The 13312-nt window shown below is 33.6% G+C and overlaps 1 long non-coding RNA gene across 4 annotated transcripts; it reads right to left on the bottom strand.

The window, feature by feature from the left end:
* Positions 1-3164: 3164 nt before the first annotated feature.
* LOC128214127 (uncharacterized) lies at positions 3165-13312 on the bottom strand. Of its 4 annotated transcripts, none has more exons than XR_008257869.1 (6): positions 13060-13312; positions 12709-12775; positions 9924-10078; positions 8762-8845; positions 6988-7101; positions 3165-3328 (listed from the first exon to the last, which is right to left on the bottom strand). It is a non-coding gene; the product is annotated as an uncharacterized LOC128214127 (long non-coding RNA). The 4 variants fall into 4 exon arrangements; XR_008257866.1 differs by having other exon boundaries at positions 6988-7104; positions 13060-13311; XR_008257868.1 differs by lacking the exon at positions 3165-3328 and adding an exon at positions 5963-6000 and having other exon boundaries at positions 6984-7104.

The raw sequence follows: 13312 nt of genomic DNA, 5'->3' as shown, positions 1-13312 counted from the left end.
AAATAACATTCTGTCAAAGTATTGACTCTAGGTGAAATAGATTTGTAGTTCTGAACGCAACAAGTGCACACTGATTACAGCCATATTCATAGATGAACGGACGGACGGACGCATGCACGGACGGACAAGTGCAAAAATATATGCCCCAATTTTTGTTGGGGCATAAAAAATGGAGATTGTTGAGCTCTTTGGAAAAAACACACTCCAAATTCGTGTTTTTGCGAAAAAAAATGAAATTATAATTGTTTTCATATTTCACTCAATACCACTTTCTTGTGTTTGTCTTTACGGTAATTTGCTTAAAATGAATTATTTAGACTATAAAATGTCATTTTACATTTCATCAGGAGATACAGTGTTTAGTCCATGGTGACATTATGGGCTTCCGTTATTTTACCAAATATTTTATTATCCACGTTTTGTATGTTTAATCGTTGGAAGAATGTTGAAATGTCACAAAACAGTGTTAAAAGAATAAGTATTTTTGTAGTTTTAGATAACCCAGAGATGACCTTAGTGGCTAGATACCACTAAATAAAATTCATTGATATTCTTTTGTGAGTTGGCCGATTTGCGCGCCAATTAACACTGATAAACATCATCACAATGTACACAAATGGGACTATATTGATGGAATACAGAAAGAAATTATAGAACCGGAAAAATTCGCAAGTATTCGTGCACTGGCCAAATGTTTCTAACATTGATGAATTTCGTACTTAAACATAAGTAAAGTAGAAAAGGGTACAAATGTATAATCGTATTGAACAAACCTTGTAAAGATGTAAACTTCGTGCCGCAATGTAAACAATACCGCCAGCTCTCTTTAGAAAGTTCACCACATTTGGGACAAAACATTTCACCCTGAAGAGAAAATTGCTTTTTATTTTTACACAAATGCATGATAAACAGACAAGACAATTATACAAAGTCAGTTGTTGGTCCCAAAGTAAATGATAAGAGTACGTGGTACTCCGGTAATCCAATTTTCCGTTATTATTCGGTCAATGGTGTAGAAAACAGCTTTTATAGGATGCACAACTTCAAATATATGTACAGGTATGTGCGTAAGGTATGCATAGTGACTCCATGTTATGTTTGTGTCATTTGAAACGTATTTATGTTTAGGAAAAATAATGAAAAGAAATTGAACCGAAATTCAAAATACATCGAAAACGGCATTCAATGATGCTAAAATTATGTAGGTACACCAGATATATAAGAAAACTAATATCATTGCAAAGGGCACGACAAAATTATTAGGTCAATCGTACATCAGACTAAAGTTTGGAGACATCTCAGTTGTTTATTATAATTATTTCCCCCATATGATAAAAATATATGACTTGGCTTTAATTGTCACCAGGTCGAAAAGTTTGACTAAGAATTCGAAAATCGTGATGATTCTTGTCTAATCTTGAATATTTCATAACGTCACTTGCGTTAATTTATTTTGATATTGGTGAAACGGATGAACACTGCAAAAATGGCTTCGAATTGAAACAAAATGCAGCTGCCGAGTTATGTTGCGGCCCGAATCGAGCTTAATGTAAAACTTTTTCAATGACATCACTCATGACGTCATACAAGCACCCGTTATAGCGGTTATTTTGAACAAACTGATTTTGCATTTTCGTGAAATTTAACAGCCTCTTAAAAAATAAACGTTTCTTCAACTGTTCCATCCATCATGAAATTATCTACATTAAAATCAATCAAATTATCGTTGCTTATTTTGTTTTAACTGCTTTACTGTAGATTACAGTTTTGCAATGTTGCCAATATTGGCAAAAATTTTACTACGATTTCATTGAAAAAAAAATAGTTCCGTAGTAAATATGCCCCGCCCCTTGGTATTATTGCGCCCAATGACAGGACAGAAGTATCGAACCAACGCACGCGATATCGATGGGAAAAGTAGGGTAAAAAGGGGACTCTCGCGGCCATCTTTGGCGGTTTCCCGCGTTAGCGGCCATCTTTGGCGATTTCCCGCGTTAACGGCCATGGGGACTCTCGCGGCCATATTTGACGGTTTCCCGCGTTAGCGGCCATATTTAGCGATTTCGCGCGTTAGCGGTCATATTTGGCGATTTCCTGCTCTTAGCGGTTATGTTTAACCATTGTTTGAAATCCAAAACAAAGGGCCATTGTTATTTAGTAAATCGTTAGTAGATAAAACCTGAACTTAGATTATCAGTATTAATCTTTTTGCGATTGAAGTTGGCAGCCATTGTTTTACCGGCTAATATGAGTTATAATTTGACACCATATGACTCAAACAGGAGAATGTTTGATTCCTTTTGGGATGAGAATGGTAATATGTTACCCTGGACAAGAGATAGTGAAGCTCGTTGTATATACGAATGGTTGCGAGATAGTCATAGACATATGACAGATTTATTAATAAGTACCAATTTTCAAACCATAGTTGATCAGTACAATAGCCATCAAGAGATTGAAGAATATCCGGATAGATGTAAATTCAATCCCTTCGTATATACAGGACTTAAAGACGAGCCCATAGTACGAGAATAATCAACGTCCAAGACATTTTTTTTTGGATTGTCAATAGTGGTTTATAACAAACCGAACAAATTGGATATTGTAAGTCTGTGCTTAAACAGTTGTCTAAAGTGTTTAAAAAATACAAAAAAATGGCTCAAGCTCAGATACGTTTTTCTAACCAGTTGCAGACATATTTGAGAGGTTTTGGTTTTGAAAATGTCTCTTGGTCACCAATAAGAAGGGAAATTACATGCACACTTGGTGATAAATTTGTCATAGTTGTGAAAGAGAGACAGCAACGCATTAAAATAATATTTAAAAAGGGTCACCAAAGTCTTCAATTACCATTTGATATTTTTGAAACTCTCTGTGATATGAAGGAAAGTGTTCAGTTATTGGCTTCATTCTTACATGGACAGTCGAAATGACAACTTCAAAACTATTAGAGTTTGAATATAGTTCTCCAAGCATGCTATTCTATCAAGACAGACTTAAAACGTTCGACATGTGGCCACCTCAAATAGAACCAAACAAGTTCCAATTATCTTCAGCAGGATTTTATTATACTGGCAGAAATGACACAGTAGAGTGTTTTCTTGCGGTTTGCGATTACATCAGTGGCAGAAAGGAGACGAGTCGTTGTTAGAACATAAAACATATTCTCCAAGTTGTTTATTTTTGAACATAATTGGACATCATAAAAACGACATTTCATGGCAGCATAAGGACACCCGATCTTCGTCCTCCAATGACTCATCCCGAGCACCATGGACGTGGACCGAACCTCTGACGGGTTTTCAATATGGCGATATCCCCGGATGATCTGAAAATTCAAATTTGAATTTTTCCGTTACCATATGTAACTATAAAAGACATACAACACAGCACAAACATTCAGTGTTTCATCGACATTTGATGTGATCATATCGCAGCAGAAAAACTTAACATGGATTGCAGTGAACTATCTCAAGATATTTATGAAAATGAACATTGTGACTCCAAAACGAATGTTATGGACACTACAGAGATTTATACTCCAGTTTCTACAAGTGTCGCGCTAATGAATTCGTACTTTGACTTTGTATATGCGAAGGCACTGTGTGAGGTTATGGGTATGGTGACTAGATAACTTTGCTATGGTTGCCAGATGGATCTCCCATCTCAAAAAGATCACGATTGTATCATGGATACAGACCCTGATGATGATGAGTATAAAATAGAACGTTACTTTAGTGACATGCTAAACGCAGTTAATGAAAAAAATATACTACAAAGTTGGGAAGAAATTGTGCGCATTTCAAACATTTCCTCTGAAATGATTGATTTACACAAACATTTGCTAGAGAACAATGACTATCTGCAGATAATGAAAACCGAGCGGTGGTGTGAAAAAATGAAAAGAATGGTGTTGACAATCAATCGCATTGAAGATCGACTGTTTCGTCCATCACGTTGAGCAAAAGAATATTCACAACACAACAAAATGGACATATTATGCAATGCTGTATGTGTTTTACTGCATTTTTTTCTTCAAAAGAAGAATTCATGAGAAATTAAAAACTCTGACATTGTGTGGCGTAAAATGATTTGTTATATTTATTACTTCACGAATTTCCTTTTTGCATGTTTCACATAAATATTTAATTCACTTTATGTACATGTATGTCATTGTATGTATATGCTTGTATGATCATATGCTGACTTATTTTATACATGTTTAGTTTCAAATAAATGTATTTATATCTATACATGTTTTAATTTCCTTGCTTTAGTTTAATTAACAACCCATGTGCCCCATAATATAAACTACTTACAACGATGATCATGTTTAATCATGGATAAAACGCAGAAGGAACATATCCTATCACAATATTATTTCGATTCTAAAAACGCAGGCAGCTTTTTGGGTGCAAAAAAGTTACACAGGATATTAAACCAAAACTATCCAAGAGAATTTACTACTTATTTCATACAGAAATGGCTCAACAATCAAGATTCGTATGCCATTCAACGTCAGGCGAGACACACATATAAAAGACCACGTGTTGAAGTGGCGGGTATGAACGATCAGGGTGATATGGATTTAATGGCAGTTGATAACATTGCTAAATACAATGATGGAGTTAAATACCTACTCATTGTAATAGATATATTTTCACGTTTTCTATCCGTTCGACCCTTAGTTAATAAAAAATCTAACACGGTATTGTCAGCAATCAAGGATATTCTTAGTGTTCATAAGTTTAAAAAGTTAAGAACGGACCGAGGTTCTGAATTTATCAATCGTGAATTAAAAGCATTTATGCAAAAGAAGAGAGTTTATTTGTTTAATACACAAAGCACCGCTAAAGCAAACTATGCAGAGCGAGTCATTCGTACCCTTCGCGGTATGATATTTAGAATGTTAAGATATCAGCGAAATTATAGATATATAGATCACCTTCAAGATATTGTAAATAGTAACAATAATTCCCCTCATCGGAGTTTGGATGGATTAGCACCAAGTGATGTTAAAGCTTCCTCGCTTTAATTTAAATATAAAATTGGTGATTTGGTTAGATTAAGTTACACGAAACATCCCTTTAGAAGAGCTTATCAACAACAATATACTACAGAAGTAAAATAAAGAGCAAGATTTTCAAACAAGGTTTTCCATTGTATAAGATCATAGACTTGAATAAAGAACCAATATCAGGTTATGTGAATCAAAATGAAATAATTCCTGTTGATAAAGATGCAGACAGTCTTTGGTATGTTGATAAAGTTTTAAAAAAGAGAAAAGTCAAAGGGAAATTAGGGTATTTTGTTCGATGGGAAGGATTTCCAAAATCATTTGATAGCTGGATTGATGCAGATCAAGTTCAAGAACAATAATAATGGAACGTTATGTGTTTGTGAGAGACAATGAGAGCAATGATATTTTTATTGATAATAAATCGTATAGCTTTAAAGTGCAGTTGAAGTTACCACTTCATTTTGATGGATATTGAAAAGTAGCTTTAAAAGAAATCTGTTTACAAACAGACTATAAAGTTAAAAAGAAGGATTTAACTGACACAATATTTATTTATTCGAATATATCTAAAGAAAGCATTGTAAATGGCAGTGAACCTGCATTACTGAGAAGAGTAGAAAAAAATTACGATAAAAAATGGAGTTATGTGTTTGATACCCCATTTTATTTACCATTAAATAAAACAGAGTTTCAGGAAATGGAATTTGATATAAAGACAGTAGACAACAATTTTGCAACATTTGTTGATTCACCGGTCTACCTCACACTTCACTTCAAACGTTACTCATTTTACCCTAATTATGAATCGCTCTAAGTTGTATGTACCAAACCCAGAAAAATGGATTAATTACTTTAAACAAAATAAATCACAGGTTGGGAAAGGCTTTGCCATACCTCATAAGGCTTCCGCAGAGAGCAATGACTTGACATTGAACGTGACTCCCTCCACACAGCAAATTGTAAATCAAGCGAAAAGCGAACTGAAACGAGAAGGTATAAAAATACCTGAAGTATCAACTTTTTCGCATACATCATCCAATCAGTCAAACGTTAAGGGTTCAATCAAAAAGGTAAAACAACACAGAAAGACAGCGAAAATAGATCAAAATACCACCAAAAAAAACGTTAAAAAAGGATTAAAAAACTTGAAAAAGGCACCAAAATCGGTGAAAAAGACATCAAAAACTACAGAAAAAAACTTTAAAAAAGGTGCTACAAAAGTGAACAGAAAAACTTCAAGACCAACCCAGGACATATTCACTTATTAAAAATGTCATACTTTTTACAAGATGGATTTTCTGAGGGTGTTCCAAATGAACTATTATTATTTGATTTACCACCTACACAAGTTGCTGTCAGTGATTTGCATTACCAAGAAATTCGACCTTTATCACAAGTGTCAGATGATACTCCTATCGAATTCCAAATAAGTGGACAAAATTCAATGGACTATCTCGATCTTCGAGGAACACAATTATGTGTGAAATTAAAAGTTACAAATCCAGATGGTAGTGATATTACAAGTGTTAAAGTGGGACCTGTAAATTTATTCTTACAAGCATTATTTTCAGCCACTGAAGTCTCATTACAAAACAAAGCTGTAATTTCTTCAAATTACAATCCATATAATGCAATGATTCAGACTTTGTTACACAGCGGTCATGATGCTAGCCATTCACAATTATTATCTCAATTATATATTAAAGATGATAATGACAGTACTGGAGCAGTTATTACGGATGCCAGCGCTGGTAATAATGGTCTCTTTTTAAGATCAGGATACATTACAGGCTCCAAAATTCTGAAGCTTCAAGGACCAATATATCACAGTTTATTTACTATTAAACGCTATTTACTAAATCAAGTTGATGTCAAATTGAAATTATACCGAAGCTCTCCAGCATTTTGTTTATCAGCAGGGGATGCATCTCCCAACTATAAAATAAAGATTATAGACATTTACTTACTAGCAAAGAAGGTAAGAGTCAATCCAGCTCTTATTGTAGCCCATGCAGAGTTGTTGAAAAACAGCACAGCTAAATATCCATTTGACAGAGTAGAGTGTCGATCGCAAAGTCTTGCTGCTGGAAGTACTATGTTTACATGGGATAATTTGTTTCAAGGACAAAAACCAAACAAAGTAGTTGTGGCATTTGTAAAATCAGAGGCTTTATCTGGTGATTATAAATCCAATCCATTTCATTTCTTAAACTGTAACATTCAAAGCATATGTTTATATGTGGATGGTGCTCCAGTGTGGGGTAGCCCATTAAAATTAAATTTTGATGCATCTGAAGGGCAATCTTTTATGAGAGCCTACACAAACATGTTTCTAACAAATGGACAGTGGGGCAAAAACTCAGGACTGGATATAAATAGAGAGGACTTTGCCAAATCATCAACACTTTTTTCGTTTCAGTTAGAACCAATCTTTTTGGATGACAACACATTTCTTTCTCTTGTTAAAACAGGCAATGTGCGTTTAGAGGTTCAGTTTAAGACATCATTGACAGATACAACAAGTTGTATTGTACATAGTAGCTCTCCTGCTTTTTTTCAAATCAATTCACAAAGAGACATAATTACAGAATGAATACATCCCAAATTCAGTGTTGTTTAGATTGTTTCCCTTTGCTAAGAAAGTCTGTACTTGGTGTTTATGCAGCAAATGAACTTCCTACAGAAATGAATATTCCATGTGGATTTATAGCAAATACAGATGATCATACAAAGACAGGGAGGCATTGGTGTGCCTTTTACTTTCCAAACTCTACCACAATAGAATATTTTGATAGTTATGGAATGCCTGTCAACTACTTTAATGACTATTTCCCTCAATACACATCAAATTTTTCATCACTTATAACAAATTCAAAGCAATTACAAAGTTTGTATAGTGATGTGTGTGGAATGTACTGTTTATTTTTCTTGATTCATGGATTGAATGGTGTATTGTTTTACGATATTGTAAATATGTTTTCCAATGATGTTCATAGTAATGATTTATGTGTATACAATTATGTCAGTAGCATGTTTAATGACTGTGTACAAAATCAATGTGTTTTTAACCAATCATGTAGAGCATTAATAAAAAAATGTATAACTACATTAAAAGTGTTTTTGTTTTTCAATCTTAAAATCATTTATATTGCTGAAGTCTTTGTATTAACATCATGACAAACACTGTTGTGAAATTTGAAAGTCCAGCTACTTGCATTATAGCTGGAGCGAGTGGAAGCGGAAAATCTACCTTTCTTTTTGAACTTTTTAAGAGTGCAAATTCCATGTTTAATGATGCTCCAAGAAAAATTATATACTGTTATTCAACTTATCAACCATTATATGACAGCATGAAATGAAAACACATGTGCAAAACATAGAATTCTTTGAAGGTTTACCATCTAAAGAAGATATGGATCTTTGGGCATACGACTCTGGATTTAAGATTTTAGTCATTGATGATTTAGTGCAAAAGGCTTCAGAAAGTATTGACATTGTGAACTTATTTACGATTTATAGTCACCACAAAAAAAATTCAGTGTTTTTTTGTGGTACAAAATCTGTTTTCTGGAGGAAAGTATTTCCGAACTATTAGTCTGAATAGTCATTACTTTGTATTGTTTAATAACCAGAGAGACCAACTTCAGATTCAAACACTTGCTCGTCAAATGTTTCCAGGTGATTTAAAATATTTTATGGATGCCTATAAAAAAAACCCACAAAACAAATACTCTTACTTACTTGTTGATGTAAGCCAACATTCAAACAAGTTGTATAAATTGCGCACCAACATATTTCCCTCTCAGACGTTGATTGTCTTTCGACCTGAAAAAGAAAAATATGAGTGAAAAAATGGAAAAGGAAAAGTATTTTTTTAAAATTTCTCTTAAACACAAGTGAAAATCAACAAAAAATGCTGATAAAAGCATTAAAAAAATCACAAATGAGTGTGATTGTGGAAGTGGTTTACAATATTCTCATTGGAAATCTAAAAATTTCAGACAATATCAAAAAGTCATTGAAAAGATATAGGAATGTCATTCGTAAGTTTGTGGTAAAAGGGCTCTCACAAAAAAAGAGAAGAGCTCTCCTCCTAAAATTTTTTTAGCAATTTATTTTATTAATACAACCTTGTGAGTCATGGCTCAAGAACTAGTATTGATTTCAAAATCAAAATATGAACATATGAAGATGGAATTTACAAAAAGTGATAACAATAACCAGTTTCATCATAAAAAATTGGAACAATCATCAATACATAATAAATTCAACGATGATACAAGAGATATTAAGGATACTTCAAATCAAAAAGGAGGACAACTTTTAAATCCAAAGAAAAAAAAGTTTGTAAAACAATCAAATATTGTTTTTGAAAAAGCATGGCCTACTACAAAAGATTTATTAGAAAACAAAAGGTCGTAAAAGAACAACTACAAAGACAGAACAATCACCAAAGAAAAAAATGAAAATTGAGCTTAAAAAGACAAAAGCTATTGTTAGGAAAAAACCAACCCAAGAAAAGTGGATCGTTTACAATGTATAACTGGGAAAAGGTAGAATATTTAAAGCATTTCTGACTTGAAGTGGGATCAGTTTAACATAAACCTTCAAACATGGATGATCAAAGTTTTAGTGATTACCTTACTTCAAAATATGCGCATGAATATGAGGAATATCAGAGACAAAAAAAGGATAAAATTGGATTCAAAAATATTTGAGTGTGATACTTGTGGAAAATACTTTAAGAACAAGACTTCTTTGATATCTCATGCACTCACACACAAAAGTTTTTACAATTGTGAAGTTTGTGGAGACAAATTTAAAAGAAAAGATTATCTTAAAAAACACTTGTCTAGAAAACATCAACAAACTGGTGGAAAAATAACTCCATATAATCAAATACCTCCAAGCAGCGACACCCAAAGCTCCTCTTCAACAAGCAATGTAGATCATACAACAGGACTTCTCACCACTTCACAACTTCAGAACGAGCACAGCTACAGTCAGCTATCTACACCATCTTCTACTGCAAGAACACCGCTCTCTCCAAGTCCGCACCTTCAAAATGAACACAACTACAGTCAATTATCTACACCATCTTCGACTGCAAGAACACCATCATCAACACCAACTTCCACTGCAAGAACACCATCATCAACACCAACTTCCACTGCAAGAACACCATCATCTACACCAACTTCCACTGCAAGAACACCATCATCTACAACAATGGACCACAGTTATGAACATGCTATTAATGAAAACATTCAAGATTTCACCATACAACCAAATCAACATGAACAATATGATCTGTTGGCCTTTTTTGCCAATGCCAATAAAAACATTCAAAATATTTTAGAAAAAAGACTTCAATTGTATCCTATTAAATGGTATTTATCAGTGCAGGTTGAGCTAGTGAAACACACACAAGATGGAGACAATACATCAACTCCACATTTTAGATCTAAGAGTTATAGAAGTTTAAATTTGATAACATTTGATGAAAACAACTTAAATGAAGCATTTCAAAAAATGTTTGAAAGTTTTGAAAAGTACATAAGAGAAAGCTCTGGGTGGGTTCTCAAACAAGTATTAAGTATAACTGTGCACACTGTGAAATATTCTCCAGTGTCCGGATCTAGTTTTGTAGAGCTACCAAAGCCTCTTATTAACTATCAAAGTTTACTAAACATAAGAAATCTTGACCAAAAGTGCTTTCTATGGTGTTGTTTAGCATCCCTTCATCCCTTGGATTCCCCTCTGGTGAGTGATTATGAACAATTTGAAAATGAATTAAACACAAAAGGTCTGCTGTTTCAAATTTCATTGAATCAAATAAATCAATTTGAGAAGCAAAACCCATTTTTGTCTGTAAATGTGTTTACTTTTGAAGACAATGATGTTCTTCCACTACGCATTACAAATTGTCAAAACAGACTCCATCATATTGACTTATTGCTTTTGCAATCAGAAAACAGTTCACATTATGTGCTTATAAAAAACATAAACAGGTTTCTTAGTCATGGTAAGAAGGGACATCGTGCATATTACTATTGTCGATATTGCCTCCATGGATTTAGTAAACAAAGTTTATTAGATGATCATCTTTCATACTGTCAAGTCCATGATGCTCAAAAAATTGAACTTCCATCAGGAGCAGACTGCTTTCTTGAATTTAAAGATTATGAAAAAACACTGCGTGTCCCTTATGTATTTGTGGCTGATTTTGAAACATTAAATAAACCAATAGAGACTAACAACCAAACAGCTTCAACATCAAAAAATCAATTGTTAGAACCCTGTTCCTTTGGATATAAAGTTATTTCAACTGATTCAAAATTAACCAAAGATACTGTTATCTACAGAGGTCCAGATGCACCCAAAAAATTGTTAGAATGTCTTTTACGAGAAAGTCATGAAATACAGCAACATATGCAAAATATCAAACCCCTAGTTTTAAAGAAAAGTGAAGAAAAACAGTTCGAACAAGCAAACACATGTTGTTTATGTCAAAAAGTATTTGGTAACAAGGAAAAGAAAGCAAGACATCATGATCACACAAGTGGGAAATACATAGGAGCTGCACATATGAATTGTAATTTACAATGTACCGGTAAACAATCCAGTTTCATCCCAGTCATCTTCCACAATCTTAAAAATTTTGATGGTCACTTGCTTTGTCAAAGCATTGGTACATTTAAAAATTATAAAATCAATTGCATCCCGCAGTCAGTTGAAAAGTATATCAGTTTTAGTATTGGAAATCTTAGGTTTATTGACTCTTTGGGTTTTCTCCCTTCATCTCTTGGGACCCTTGTAGATAACTTAGCTCAAAATGGCCCACAGTCTTTCCATCACTTTCATTCAGAAATCAAAGATCATGGAAACCTCCTGCTAAGAAAGGGGGTTTATCGATACGAGTTCATGACTGACTGGGATAAATTTGAAGATGCTGATCTTCCAGCAATAGAGAATTTTTACTCTTCATTGACTGAGGAAAATATATCAAAAGAAGACTATGAACATGCAAAGCAAGTATATCAAACATTTAAACTAAAAAGTCTTGGAGAATACCATGATCTCTATTTAAAAACAGACATATTGTTATTAGCTGATGAAAATTTTCGTGATATGTCACTGAAGTGTTATGGTTTAGACCCTTGTCACTTTTACACCAGTCCGGGATTGAGCTGGCAGGCAATGTTGAAAATGACTGAAGTCACTCTAGAGCTCATTACAGACATTGATCAAATTTTATTTATCGAAAAAGGTATTCGAGGTGGTATTAGTCAAATATCAAATATATACAAAAAAGCAAACAATGAGTATTTGAATGATTATGATCCTACAAAAGAAACCTCATTTCTAGCTTATTATGATGTCAATAATCTTTATTGTTACAGTATGTCACAACAACTACCAACAGGCTTCTTTAAGTTTTTAGAGAAGGAGGAAATTGATACTTTTGAACCTGAAAAAATACCAGAGGATGGATCTAAGGGGTATATTCTAGAAGTAGATCTAGAATATCCAAAACATTTACATGACAGTCATAACGACTACCCATTAGCTCCGGAACGTAAATTCACACCCAATGAAAAATTATCTCCTTATGCTCAACATGTGTTGAAACATTTACACAATAGTGAGGAACTTCCACCCAGAGCAAAGGTGGAAAAATTACTCACCACTTTAGAAAACAAACAGAATTATGTACTTCACTATCGCAACCTGCAACTGTATCTCCAACTCGGTCTAAAATTGAAAAAAAAATACATAAAGTATTAGAGTTCCAACAAGAGGCTTTCATGAAACCCTACGTTGAGTTCAACACCAAAATGCGACAACAAGCCAAGACTGCTTTCGAGAAGAACTTCTTCAAACTCATGAACAACTCGGTCTTCGGCAAGGTTGTTGTTTTTTGTTGTTGTTTTTTTTGTTTGATTTTTTGGGGTTCGTGTTAATTATTGCATTGTTATCATTTTTGTATGATCTGCCCGTATGTAATTTATACAATAAATTTATTGTCACTTCCATACCACTAATACTTATCTACAAAAACAACTGTTCAATAATTGTCAGGCGTAGTTTCACTTTTTGGTATTTCATTCATCTTCAATCAGACGCTTACAAGTGCTCATGTACAATTAGGAACCTAAAGTAAAACTGACCAAAACTAACTACCGGCAAGTAAAAAGTGTATTTTTCGGTCCCATTTTCATATCCCTCATCCAAAACACAGGTATCTAAGATAACGACGGATACCATCATAAAAACATATATTGAGCAGTT

Source organism: Mya arenaria, chromosome 13 (assembly GCF_026914265.1).
Source record: "Mya arenaria isolate MELC-2E11 chromosome 13, ASM2691426v1".
Classification (NCBI taxonomy): domain Eukaryota; kingdom Metazoa; phylum Mollusca; class Bivalvia; order Myida; family Myidae; genus Mya; species Mya arenaria.
This window is presented reverse-complemented; position numbering and strand designations above follow the sequence as displayed.